This window comes from Peromyscus maniculatus, chromosome 6 (assembly GCF_049852395.1).
Source record: "Peromyscus maniculatus bairdii isolate BWxNUB_F1_BW_parent chromosome 6, HU_Pman_BW_mat_3.1, whole genome shotgun sequence".
NCBI lineage: Eukaryota > Metazoa > Chordata > Mammalia > Rodentia > Cricetidae > Peromyscus > Peromyscus maniculatus.
The window spans coordinates 73,993,395-74,008,173 of record NC_134857.1 but is presented as its reverse complement, the minus strand read 5'-3'; the positions used below and the strand labels follow the sequence as shown (position 1 = coordinate 74,008,173).

At 41.0% G+C, this 14,779-nt stretch overlaps 1 pseudogene; it reads left to right on the top strand.

Moving 5' to 3' along the window:
* Nucleotides 1-1,160: 1,160 nt before the first annotated feature.
* Nucleotides 1,161-2,237, top strand: LOC143273762 (speckle-type POZ protein pseudogene; annotated as a pseudogene).
* Nucleotides 2,238-14,779: the final 12,542 nt, after the last annotated feature.

Genomic DNA, 14,779 nt, shown 5'->3' with positions numbered 1-14,779 from the left:
GGAGCCATCCCAGGGATGTGAGTCTAGATGAAAGAAGACTGCCACTTTCAGAGTTGCTGCCTGTCTCTGCTTCTTGACCACCATATATGAATTCTTCCACCCTGAACTCCATGTTGTGAAAACTGAGACCCCTGACAGGGTAAGGAACCACCTCTTTCCTGATCATGATAGTGGGAGGATTGAATGTAAAACCCTGAGAAGAGGAAATAACAGCTGTGTAGGAATGGACACCATCCCTATTTTATTTAAAATGAACCCCAATGAGCAAAATACATTGTGGTGGTTTTTATGGGCTCCCAACTTAACAAGACATGGAATTAACTAAAACCCTAAAATGGAGGTCACAACAGTGAGAAGTGTTTTGCTTCATTTGATGTATGTAAATCCATTTCAAGGACAGACTTTGGAAGTAAAAAGAAACAAACATCTAATTTGGATCTCAGGGACTGAAGACACACACCTTTAATCCAGATCTTGAGTCTTAAAGACACACCCTAAATTTGACCACACCCCCTGCTGGAAGCATATAAAAGCGCATGGAAGCAAGAACCTCTTGCATTTTGCCTGCTTGCCCTCACATTGTAGCAAGTCCATCCCTTCCCTGGCAATAGAGAATATTGGAACACCAACATATATGAAGACCAGCAGACACATCTAAACATCCTGGACTGAGTAAGTACTGGAACCTTGGTCTTTCCCTTCATAGGTAATGTGGGATTAGCAGGACTACAGCCCAAAGTCCTTCCAGTAAATCCCTTTTGTTGATATATAGAGAGATTCTTTGTATATATTCTGTTCCTCTAGAGAACCCTAGTGCAACACTTTTGACATGAACTAATAGAATGAATGATCAAAACTATCCGAAAGCTGTGTATAATTGTCAAAACAAGTTACCTATTGACCTAAGATTCAATCTAGAAAATAATGGAGTGATGTAAGAGTATCTAGTTGCCTAGACTGTGTTCTCTGAAATTAGTAATGAAATCTGGATAAAAAATTTCAGAGACCCATGTTTTCAGTCCCATGGAAGAGAGAACAGATGAGAACCAAACCTAAAAGTCAACATCCTGTCTGTTATTGCCTCTCACAGGGTGAAGAGAAAACAATTGCTAATTCTTCATTTTTGATCCAGTTGAACCTTCAAACTACCTGCAGGAGAAATGGCAGGAGATGAGATCGCCCAGAGATGGGACCATACACAAATCAGTGTTCAGGATTTCTCCTACAGGTGGACCATCAGTAACTTCTCTTTTATTGTTGAGGAAATGCCAGAAAGCTTTATGAGCCCAACTTTCTCAATAGGAGCCAATGACAAGTGGTGTTTGAGAGTACACCCGAATGGAGTCAATGAAGAAAGTGCAGGTTACATGTCAGTTTACCTAGTGTTACTCAACTCTCTAAAGAGTCCTCTTTGGGCAAAGTTCCAGTTCTGGATCATAAACAACGAAGGAGTGAAAATGAAAGTCAGGAGGAGCCCAAGAGCCTTTAGGTTCGTGCCACGCAGCAATTGGGGTTATAAAAAATATATTGCTCGAGACTTCCTCTTGTCCCATGCATTTTCGCTTCTCCCAGATGACCAACTCACCCTCGTCTGCAAGGTGAGCATGGTCCAGGTCTCTTTGAGCATCTCTGACCAGAACAGGAAACCAGGAATTCAAGTTCCCAACTGCACATTGGCAGATGAGCTACGAGAGCTGTGGGAGACTTCCTGGTTCACAGACTGCTGCCTGGTGGTAGCTGGCCAGGAATTCCAGGCTCACAAAGCCATCTTAGCAGCTCGCTCTTCAGTTTTCAGAGCCATGATTGAACATGACATGGAGGAGAGCAGAAAGAATCGCTTTGAGATCCCTGACCTGGAACCACAAGTCTTCAAGGCAATGATGGACTTCATTTACACAGGAACAGCCCCAGACCTGGACAGCATGGCAGCTGCCTTGCTGGCAGCTGCTGACAAGTATGGCCTGGAGCATTTGAAAATCATGTGTGAGGAAGCCCTTTGCAGGAACCTCTCTGTGGAGAATGCTGCCCACACTCTCTTCCTGGCTGACCTCCACTGCTCAGAGCAGCTGAAAACCCAGACACTTGCTTTCATTACAGCTCACGCTTCTGAGGTCTCTGAGACCTCCAGCTGGAAGACAATGGTGGACTTACATCCCCACTTATTGGCTGAAGCTTATGGTTCTATGGCTTCTACTCACTGCCCTTCCCTGGGGCAACCTATTAAATGCTTGAAGTGATCCTAGGTCCTGGTCAGCATTTTCCTGCACTTGTCTCCCAGAAGCAGCCACCAATGTGTGGTATTGTATTCCCCCAAATATTGTGCATACTAATAAACTTATCTGGGGTCAGAGACAGAACAACCACAATATTACACATAAAGGATAGGCAGTGGTAGCACACGCCTTTAATCCTAGCATTCCAGAGACAGAATTCCATGTGTTCAAGGATACAGACAGGCGTGGTGACTCATCACGCCTTTAATCCCAGAAAGCAAGTCTTTAATCCCAGGGAGTGGTGGTAGAGAGCAACACACTCTGTAAGGCATGTGTACCAGAAACTAGAAGCATTTGGCCTGGTTGAGCATTTGGCTGGTTAAGCATTCAGGCTTCTAGCAGCAGTTCAGCTGAGACCCATTTTGGATGAGGACTCAGAAGCTTCCAGTCTGAGGAAACAAGATCAGCTGAGAAGTTGGCCAGGTGAAGTTAGCTGTGGCTTGTTCTGTCTCTCTAATCTACCAGCATTGACCCCAATAACTGGTCTGGGGTTTGATTTTATTAATAAGAACTTCTAAGATTCATGCTACATCTGGTGCCCAATGTTAGTGGTACGAATTCTTGAAAATACCCGAGCTACACTCAGCCAGTTGTGGTGGTGCATGCCGGTAGCATTTGCTGAAGGAGGCAGAGGCAGGTGGATTCTGAGTTTGAAGCCAGGATAGGAGGCTTGCTAAGGAGAAGCTTCGGCAGGGACTGAGTCACAGTGGTGGGACCATGGAAGCAGTGGCTACTGCTCCATGTTGCCAGCTCCTTCTCATTGTGTTGGTGACTGCAGTGATGCTGCTACCTGGGATGAAGGGTTTACTGCTGCTGGTTTAGAGAAGAATTGCCAGGACCATCGTCTTACAAGAAAGCATCGGCAAAGGTCAGTTTGGGAAAGTTTGGCAAGACAAATGGTGGGGAGAAGCGGCCATGAAGATTTTCCGTTCTAGGGAACAATGTTCATGGTTCCAAGAGACAGACATTTGTCAGACTGTGATTGCTCCAAACATCAGAGGAGGCACACACACACACACACACAAAAAAAAAAATCTACAGGGAACCATGACCATACCTCACAGTGACTTTGAAATCTTCAAAAGGATGATAGGATCCCACAATGATGATTCTACATGGACTATGGTAAAGACATTAAGCTGGTTAACACCAAGGAAAAATCGACTTTGGACTACAAACTGTTTAGGACAATTTCAAGATGGCTAGCTGAGATGATCCAGCCTGACAGACTACTCGAGCAAGGACTTGTGACAAGCCCTGAACTTTCCTTTTATGCAAAGACTGGACAAATGATACAGGACTTGACCATTAACCCAAAAATTTTCTTTTCAAGATTCACTAAAGATATCTTCACCCCTAGAAAGAAAAAAGAAAAAGAGAGTAAGATATGAAATAGATCATTGAATCTACTCTGAGAAAAAAGATAAAGAAATAATAGGATAAATAGGTAGATCACTGAATCTACACTGAAAAGAAAAAGGGGAAGATATAAAAATGACAAAAGGTAGACTACTGAATCTATTATGAAAAGAAAAAAGAGAGAATATGGTTATGATAAGATAAAAAGGGAAATTATGGAATCTACTTTTAAAAAGGAACTACTTGTTTTAAATAAGATAAGTTATGAAAATTTTTTGGTCTGAGTTTATGAGATGTTATTGGACTGGACATTGTTAATATATATAATGGACTTTTTATCTGAATCTGTCAAATGTTAATGGACTAGACATCATTAATGTAATCTTGACTGTGTATATTGTATATACTTACTGGATATAATTTTTCTTGTATTAGTTATAAGCTTTTTTAAAATTTTAGACAAAAAGAGAGGAAGTGTGGTATTGTATTCCCCCAAATATTGTGCATGCTAATAAACTTATCTGGGGTCAGAGACAAAACAATCATAATAATAAACATAAAGGATAGGCAGTGGTAGCACACACCTTTAATCTTGGCATTCCAGAGGCAGAAATCCATGTGTTCAAGGATACAGACAGGCGTGGTGACTCATCACACCTTTAATCCCAGACAGCAAGTCTTTAATTCCAGGGAGTGGTGGTAGAGAGCAGAGGGGTATGTAAGATGTGAGGACCAGAAACTAGAAGCATTTGGCCTGGTTAAGCATTTGGTTAGTTAAACTTTCAGGCTTCTAGCAGCAGTTCAGCTGAGACCCATTTTGGATGAGGATCCAGAAGCTTCCAGTCTGAGGAAACAAGACCAGCTGAGAAGTTGGCCAGGTGAAGTTAACTGTGGCTTGTTCTGTCTCTCTGATCTACCAGCATTGACCCCAATAACTGGCCTCGGGTTTGATTTTATTAATAAGAACTTCTAAGATTCCTGCTACATCAATGTTTTTACCAATGACACCTGGCTAGACTATGGGATGAGTGGATCATTTCCAGTGAAACTAGGGAAAAACAGCATGGTGGCTGAGGCTTAATACACATGTAAAGGAGTCAATTTCAGATTGATGGATGGGGAGCCTTGGACTCTGGTATAATCTACCCAGCCTCCCCCGTTTTGTTATACTCGTTTGGTTTTTTGTCCAAGGAGTTAGAATCTAGAATTCACCTGCCCCCAACTTCCCTTCTGGACCAGAATTGAGTATCTGGGCCCAGCTCAGACCATATTCCTGGGCACCAGCCACTTTGGGGAAGACCTGCCCAACTTGGCCCCAGGTTCTGGCCACCGGGCAGGTTCCCTTCTAGTCCCACCAGGAAGGATCCCCTTCTCTAAGACCCCTGGCAGCCCCTGCAGTCTCCACACCCTGCCCCCATGGCCATCTGCCCGAGACCCCAGCCACTTCCTGGGACTTAGTGACTGGCCCCCAGCTCCCATCCTGCCCTGGACTTCCCTTCTGGACCAGAGAGGGCTCCCATCCTGCCCTGGACTTCCCTTCTGAACAAGAGCTCACATCCTGACCTGGACTTCCCTTCTGGACAAGAGCTCCCATCCTGACCCGGACTTTCCTTCTGGACAAGAGCGCTCATCCTACCCTGGACTTCCTGTCTTGACAAAAGCTCCCATCCTGCCCCAGAGTTCCCATCCATATAAGAGCTTCCACCCTGCCCCGGAGTTCCCATTTGGACAAGAGAGCTCCCATCTGGACAAGAGAGAGAAACTTCCTGAATCTGTCAGCTCTGTCTGAACCAAGTGCGCGGATAAGACCAAGAACAAACCACAAGGAGATGGGCAGACATCAAGGCAGAAGTACATACAACAAAATGAAGAGCAATACAGCATCACCAGAACCTAGCCCGCCTCCAACATCTAGACCTGAACATCAAAAATTGGAAGAAGCAGAAGAAAACAGCCTTATGAATAACATCATGAAGAAGGCAGAGGCTTATGTAGAGGAAAAGACAAAAATGGGAAGAACGCTGTAAACAACTAGAGGAAAGGGCAAACAAATTAGAAGAAAACAATAAAGTCCTGCAAGAAAACAATAATGTCCTGGAAGAAAACAATAAAGTACTGAAAGAAAATCATGAAAAAGCAATGAAACAAATAAAGGAAACATTCCAAGACCTGAAAAGGGAAATAAAAAAAATAAAGAAGACACGAATAGAGGGAATGATGGAAATAGAAAACCTGAGTAAAAGATCGGGAACTTCAGATGCAAGTATAACCAACAGAATGCAAGAGATGGAAGAGAGGATCTCTGGCATTGAAGATACAGTAGAAGAAACAGTTTCATCAGTCAAAGAAAACACTAAAGCCAACAAAGTCATGAACCAAAATGTCCAAGAAATTTGGGACACCATGAAAAGACCAAACCTACAAATTATAGGGAAAGAAGAAGGTGAAGAATACCAACTCAAAGGCACAGAAAATATATTCAACAAAATTATAGAAGAAAACTTTCCCAACTTAAAGAAAGAAATGTCTATGAAGATACAAGAAGCCTATAGAACACCAAACAGACTAGACCCCCCAAAAAAGTCCCCTCACCACATAATAATTAAACAACTAAACATACATAATAAAGAAAGGATATTAAGAGCAGCAAAGGAAAAAGGCCAAGTGACCTATAAAGGCAAATGCATCAGAATAACACCCGACTTCTCAATGGGGACTTTGAAAGTCAGAAGGACCTGGACAGATGTAATGCAGACACTAAGAGACCATGGATGTCAGCCCAGACTAATATACCCAGCAAAACTTTCAATCATCATAGATGGAATGAACAAGACATTCCAAGACAAAGCCAGATTCAAACAATACTTATCCACAAACCCAGCCCTACAGAAAGCACTAGAAGGAAAATTCCAACTGAAGGAAGTCAGATACACACTCAAAAACACAGGCAATAGATAAAGCCACAGCAGTAAACCCCAAAGAAGAGGAATACACACACACTACCACCAAAAATAACAGGGATGAACAACCACTGGTCATTAATATCCCTTAATATCAACGGACTTAATTCACCTATAAAAAGACATAGGCTTACAGAATGGATACGAAATCAGGACCCATTTTTCTGCTGCATACAAGAAACACATCTCAAATTCAAAGACAGACACTACCTAAGAATAAAAGGCTGGGAAAAGACTTTCCAATCAAATGGTCTTAAGAAACAAGCAGGTGTAGCCATCCTGATATCCAACAAAATATACTTTAAACTAAAATCAATCAAAAGAGATCAAGAAGGGCATTACATACTCATCACAGGAAAGATCCACCAAGATGAAGTTTCAATTCTGAACATGTATGCTCCAAATACAAGGGCACCCACATATGTAAAAGAAACACTACTAAAGCTTAAACCACATATAAAACCCCACACATTAATACTGGGAGATCTCAACATCCCACTTTCACCATTGGACAGATCTCCCAAATCGAAACTTAACAGAGAAATAAAGGACTTAACTGATGTCATGACCAAATTGGACCTAATAGATATCTACAGAACATTCCATCCTAACAAAAAAGAAAATACCTTCTTCTTAGCACCCCATGGAACTTTCTCTAAAATCAACTGTTGCTGGAGATCTTCTCTCCAGGTTCCACCAAGCCCCGCAGTCCCACAATCCATGTATAAAATAATCACTCAGACACTTATATTACTTATAAACTGTATGGCCGTGGCAGGCTTCTTGCTAACTGTTCTTATATCTTAAATTAACCCATTTCTAAATCTATACCTTGCCATGTGGCTGGTGGCTTGGCCATACTTGGCCACAGAGCAAATCTCAACAGATACAAATCAATTGGAATAACCTCCTGTGTTCTATCAGAACACCATGGTTTAAAGTTAGATTTCAACAACAACAAAAACTACAGAAAACCTACAATCTCATAGAAACTGAATAATGCTCAACTGAATCACTCTCAAAATAACCAACAGTCCAATTAAGAAATGGGCTATAGAACTAAACAGAGAATTCTCAACAGAGGAAACTCAAATGGCTGAAAGACATTTAAGGAATTGCTCAACATCCCTAATCATCAGGGAAATGCAAATCAAAACAACTCTGAGATACTACTTTATGACTGTCAGAATGGCTAAGATCAAAAACACTGAAGACACTTTATGCTGGAGAGGATGTGGAACTAGGGGAACTCTCCTCCACTGCTGGTGGGAATGCAAGCTTGTACAACCACTTTGGAAATCAATATGGCGCTTTCTTAGAAAATTGGGAATCAATCACCCCCAAGATCCAGCTATACCACTCTTGGGCATATATCCAAGAAATGCTCAATCATACCACAAGAGCACTTGCTCAGCTATGTTCATATCAGCATTGTTTGTAATAGCCAAAACCTGGAAACAACCTAGATGCCCTTCAACTGAAGAATGGATAAATAAATTGTGGCACATATACACAATGGAATACTACTCAGCAGAGAAAAATAATGACATCATGAGGTTTGCAGGCAAATGGATGGCTCTAGAAAAAATCATCCTGGGTGAGGTAACCCAGACTCAGAAAGACAAATATGGTATGTACTCACTCATAGGAGGATACTAGATGTGGAACAAGGATGACTGGACTGCTACTCACATCACCAGTGAGGCTACCTGTAAAACAGGACCCCAGGAAAGACACGAGGATCACCCAATAATGGAGAAATGGATGAGATCTACATAAACAACCTTGATATGAATGGGAGCAATGAAGGGCAAGGGTCAAGGGAAAGAGAGCGGGACATCCCAGCTGAATCAAGAACAGAGAGGGAGAACAAGGAATAGGAGACCATGGTAAATGAAGACCACATGAGAAAAGGAAGAAACAAAGTGCTAAAGAGGCTCACAGAAATCCACAAAGATACCCCCACAAAAGATTGCTGGCAATGGCCGAGAGACAGCTGGGACTGACCTACTCTGGTGATGGGATGGCCAAACACCCTAATAGTTGTTCCAGAAACCCCATCCAAGGACTGAGGAATCTGGATGCAGAGATCCACGGCTAGGCCCTGGATGGCACACCAGGAGTCTAATTAGCAAGAAAGAGGAGGGTTTATATGAACGAGAATTGTTGAAACCAAGGTTGGATAAAGCACACAGACAAATAGCCAAACGAATGGAAACACATGAACTATGAACCAAAGGCTGAGGGGCCCCAAACTGGATCAGGCCCTCTGAATAGGTGAGACAGTTGATTGGCTTGATCTGTTTGGGAGGCATCTAGGCAGTGGTACCAGGTCCTGGGCTCATTGCATGAGTTGGCTATTTGAAACCTGGGACTTATGCAGGGACGCTTGGCTCAATCTGGGAAGAGGGGACTGGACCTGCCTGTACTGAGTCTATCAAGTCTATCTCAGTCCTCAGGGGAGGCCTTGCCCTGGAGGAGGTGGGAATGGGGGGTGGGCTGGGGGGAAGGGGAGGGGGCACAAAGGGGGAGAACAAGGGAATCTGTGGCTGTTATGTAGAACTGAATAGTATTGTAAAATAAAATAAGATAATAATAATAATTAATAATATAAATAAATAAATAAATAAATAAATAAATAAATAAATAAATAAATAAATAAAAAGAATCTGGAATTCATTTCAGTTTCTGGCCCCAAGCACATTACAACAGGGCTTCTTTGGAGAAACCTATCTGGATTGGACTGAGCAGAAGATAAGGTCCAAGACTCAGAAATGAGAAAACAAACATAAATGTTTGCTAACAAGAGACAGGGAAGAGAAAGAAGACATTTTTTTTTTCTCCAAACTCAGTGTTTGGGACTAGAGAGAAGACTCAGTTTGCAAAAGCAATTGTTGAGAGGACTCTTGTTCATTCCTCCTCTTACCTCCATGGGCCCAATCCATCTCTGTAGACAATACCTTAATGACATAAAATATCAAATGAATAAAAGTTTTAAAATCAGTTTGTGGATTCCATTGTTCTTTCTGTTCCAAGATGGTTACTTTAGCCCATCCAGCTGTTTTCAGCTGTGGAAGTTTGTGCAGTGTCTTCACTGCCTCACACACACAAAATCAACTAGACAACACCTATAGAAATTCTGTTACATTCATAGATTGGTGCCTAGCCCATTGGACATCAGTTGGAGTTTCTCTAACAGCTGTGGGGATCAGATACTGAGATCCACAGCCAATCATTATGCAGAACTCAGTGAACCTCAAGGAAGAGGGGAATGCAGGGTTACAGGAGGCATCAAAGAAACAAGGGTACCCAACTCACAGAGTCAACTAAACAGGGTCCATGGGGATCACAGACACCGAAGAGGCCATCACAAAGCATGCACAGGTCTGTACTAAGGCCTCTGTGTACTTACTATGCTTGTTTAGCTCAGTGTGTTGTGGGAGTCCTAACAGCAGGAGTGTGGAGAGCCTCTGAACTTTTTGTTGGATATTGGCTTCTTCTGAGTTGGCTCTTCCAGCCGTGATATGAGGGTTTGTGCCCACTATTATTACATTTTGTCATCTTGTCTTCATTTGATATCCCCAGGAGACCTGTGCTTTTCTGAAGTGAAGCAGAGGAGTAGTGCATATATGTGGAGTGGAGGGAGGGGAGACTATGGTCAGATGGGATTGTGTGAGAGAAGAAAAAATAAAATCAAAAAAGAAAAAAAGGAGAAATTGGAAAGACATTTGCATTTGTAGTATTTGGACAGATCTACAAAGGAGCAGAGAATGTGATGATCTTGGTCCCCTGTAAATTCTCATGAAAGATGCCTTCATCAGAGGAGAAGTTCAATAATTAAGTCGATAGGATGACCCACTAAGTGTACAGTCAGACTCTTTAACAAGCTATCCTCATTATTACCCAATGGGCCCATGATCGAAGTACCTGTGGTAGCTGAGAGAGCAGTTATGCATGGATTGACAACATGGATATTCACTCATCAAGAGTGACCTGGTTACAGCTGCTGCTGAAAGCCAGATCTGCCAACAACAGAGACAAACACAGAGCACCAGATATGTTACCATTCTCCAGGCTGACCAGAGAACAAGGTCATGAAGGATGACTACATTGGGCTACTTCCTCTGTGGAATAGACAACACTCTGTTCTTCCTGGAGTAGATACTTATTCTAGTTATATATTTGCATTTCCTGCCTGAAATGATTTTATCAAAACTAACACACAAGGTCTAAAAGAATGTCTTCTCAACTATCATGGTATTCCATACAGTATAGCTTCTGTGGGTGATTGATCAAAATAAACATTGGGCAATTGGATTGCTTCTCCACAATGGAGGTAAGAAAACTATGTTTGTCAGGCAAGAGATTCATTATAGCTCCTCCTCTTGCCACATTTTCCAATGATTAAAGAGAATGAGCGACTTCAACAGCCTAATCCAGGCAGAAGACAAGTGGTACAGACAAACCAGGAATGAAGAAATATATCACAACTCCATGAATGGGGCCAAGATGGGTAGTGATGCTCCCACTGAATTACAGACCACCAACCAAATATTCTGAGTCAAATTAAAGAAGATTTATTTTCTGCGATAATAGGTTTTCTCCCTAATCCCAGGATTGAGAGGATAGCCAGGAAGATAGGAGATGTCTGTTTTTTATAATCAAGAAATGCAAGACTAAGAGTTTTCCAAGGTTGGTAGGGTTCTAGAGGAATTTTGGTGATATAGGAACTTGACTGAACTTTCTCTTCAGGAGGGAATACTAACAGAAACAGTGTTTGAGAGTATGCGTGACTGGTCGATGAAGAAAGTGAAGATCACCTGTCAGTTTACATACTGTTGCTCAGCTGTCCAAAGAGTCAATTTGGGCAAAGATGCTGACTGCTGTGGGGATTGACCCAGACAGAGCCTTCAGCAGCAGTCAGGGCCTGGAGGGCTCCATACTCTTTTATTACTTTCATCGTAGCTTTGAATACAATTTAGAATCAGGAATGGTGATAACTATGGCAGTTCTTTTATTGTTCAGGAATGTTTTCGCTCTCCAGTGCTTTCTGTATTTCCATATGAACTGTGAATGGTCTTTGAAGATATGGAATGAATTGTATTGAAATTTTGAATCATATTGCTTTGAATCTGTAGATTGCTTTTTGTAGAATGGCCATTTTTAGATGTTAACCTTACTTTTTCGTGAGAGTGGGAGTTCTTTCCATTTTCTGATATCTTCTTCAGTTTCTTCGGCAAAGACTTGAAGATTTTATGATAAAAGTCTTTCACTTGCTAGGTTAGAGTTACTTTATACTATTGGAGGCTACTTTGAAAAGTGATTTCTTTCCAAGTCTTTCTCTGATTTGTACATCAGAAAACTATGAATTTTATTATTATTATGTTGTTGTTACTCAAAATAGATCTGTCATACAATGCATCCTAATCAGAGTTTTCACTCCCTTAGATTTTTGTCAAGCTTATTTTCTGAAAGCTTTTAGCTAAAGGAATTTCCTTGTTGAATTGTTTACTTAACTTATGTGTATTATATTATCTTCTACAACTAAAGATTCTTAGCCGGGTGGTGGTGGCACACGCCTTTAATCCCAGCACTCGGGAGGTAGAGCCAGGCGGGTCTCTGTGAGTTGGAAGCCAGCCTGGGCTACCAAGTGAGTCCAAGGAAAGGCGCAAAGCTACACAGAGAAACCCTGTCTTGAAAACCAAAAAAAAAAAAAAAAAAAAAAAAACAAAAAAAAAAAAAACCAACAACAACTAAAGATTCTTTCTTATACCTTTCCAAATTGTGTACCTTTTATTGTCAGTTGCCTTATGATTTTATTTAGAATTCAGTTGTTATATTGAATATATAAAACCTTTCCTTGTTCCAGATTTTAGTGGAATTGTTTAAGTTTCTCTTATTTAAGTTGATGTTGGCTATGGACTTGTTTTAAACTGCCATTATTGTATTGAGGTATGTCGCTTGTGTGCCAATCTCTCCCTGAGTTTCCTCATAAAGGAGTGTTAGATATTGAAAACAGTTCTTCCTCCATATAGTAATATGATCATGAGGCTTATGCCTTTCCGGGTTTGGTCTTTGGGGGGTTTATATGGTCAATTACATTTTCTTTATTTTTGCATATTTAACCATCCCTACATATCTAGAATACAATCTAGTTTATCATGCTAAATATTCTTTGAATATTCTGGGACTAAATTTGTAATTATTTGATTAGTAGTTTTGCAGCAGTGTTCATAAAGGAAATAGAGTGTGATTTAGTTACCTGTGTAATTTTAGACTCATAAAATAAATTGGGCAATGATCCTTTGTTTCTAATTTCTGGAATAATTTGAGGAGGATGGGCATTAACTCTTCTTTGAATGGCAGGTAGATAGCTATGCAAAATGTATCTGGTCCTGGGTTTATTTGGTGAAGAAACTCTTAACTATTATGCTATTTTAATAGAGTTTATTGGTCTATTTAAAATATGTATCTGATCTTGATTTCATGTTGCTAAGTGGAACCATTTGTTTCTGATTTTGTTTATCATGGTGCCCTTTTCCTTTAATGAGCATATAGTGTCTTTACTTATGTCTTCTGATTATTTTTTTGTGAAGTCTATTTTGTTAGATATACTACTACTTACTTCTTAGGTCCATTTATTGGAACATCCATTTCCAATTCTTTACCCTGAGATTATCTCCACCCACTATGAGATGTATTTCTTGGATGCAGCAGAAGGATGCAATCCATTTCCACATCCACACTGTTAGTCTGTGACATTTTACTGCGAATCAAGCCACTGATATTGAGGGATATCAATGACCTATGTGGTTTAATTCCTAATATTTTTTTATTGTTCTTATGGTGGTGGTGGTGGTGATGGTGTTTGTGTGTCTGTGTATGTTTTCCTACTTTTGCTTTTATTGCTCTCAGATGATTTATTCTCTGTATTACTCATGGTTATAGTGAACCTCTTTAGGATGGAGTTTTCCTTCAACCACTTACTGAAGGACTGGACTTGTTTACAAATATTGCCTAAATTTGGTTTTATCATAGAACATCTTTTTTTTTCTATCTCTGATTATAGAAAGTTTTGCTGACTATAGTAGTCTGAGTCTGCATGAATGTCTCTTATAGTCTGCTGCACATGTGTATAGGCTCTTTTGGCTTTTAAAATATCTTCAATCCCTGAGATTATATGCCCCATGATAGTTTTGCAGTTTCCACTGAGGTTCCAGAGACAAGACTTGAGACAACATGATTCTCAGAGCAAATCTGAGATAAAAGAGCGTGGTGGCCAGTGAACTCTAGAAATGGTGCAACCTGAGTTTCAGGTCCCCAAGAGTACCTGTGATCATTCTCTGCCTAATGCTTTAGATGAATCTGACACCTGCACCTGGTCTCTCACCCCTGCATGAGGAATCTGATTGACACATTCTGTTTGGACACACAGGAGAGTTGGCCATGGCCAGCTGCTTCAGTGTCCATAATAAGTGTGAGATGTCACCATATTCCATGTTGGAAGTACCACTCACGCTGCAGAATCCATCACCTACACAGTACCAGCTGCCAAAACAGAAACAAGGGTCTAATCCATCAACATCCATACTGATGAGGAAACTATAAATATTCTAGCCCTACTGTTTGGCCTCATAACTGTTCTTGTTAACAGAATTATGTCAATTTAGAATATAGAATTTATGTTTGAGATCTCACCCCAGAAAGTCTCTAAGGTACAGTAGGTTTCTGAATACCCAGTGTAATTGTCAGCCTGTAAATACAGACTTTCTATTGGAGTATATCCATGTCCCACCCATCTTCTCTGGTGGCTATCCTACATTTGTTAAGCTACTAATGAGATCCAATAGACTGGAAGTGTTTATAGTGGTGGACTGAGAAAAATTATCTAACATCAGGGAAGGAATGGACTTGCTACATGGTGAGGGCAAGCAACGAGAAAAAGCTTCCTTCTTACATGTCCTTTTATAGGCTTCCAGCAGAGTGTGTGGCCCAATTTTGGGTGTGTCCTCCAGCCTCAAGATGTGGATTAAAGGTGTGTGTCTTCAGGCCTTGAGATCAGGTTTAACTCTTTCTTTCTATCTCCAAAGTCTGTACTTGAAGTAGATCTACCTACTTATCGAAAGCACAACATTTCTCACTGTTGTGCCCTGAATTTTAGGATTTTAGTTAATTCCAGGTGTAGTC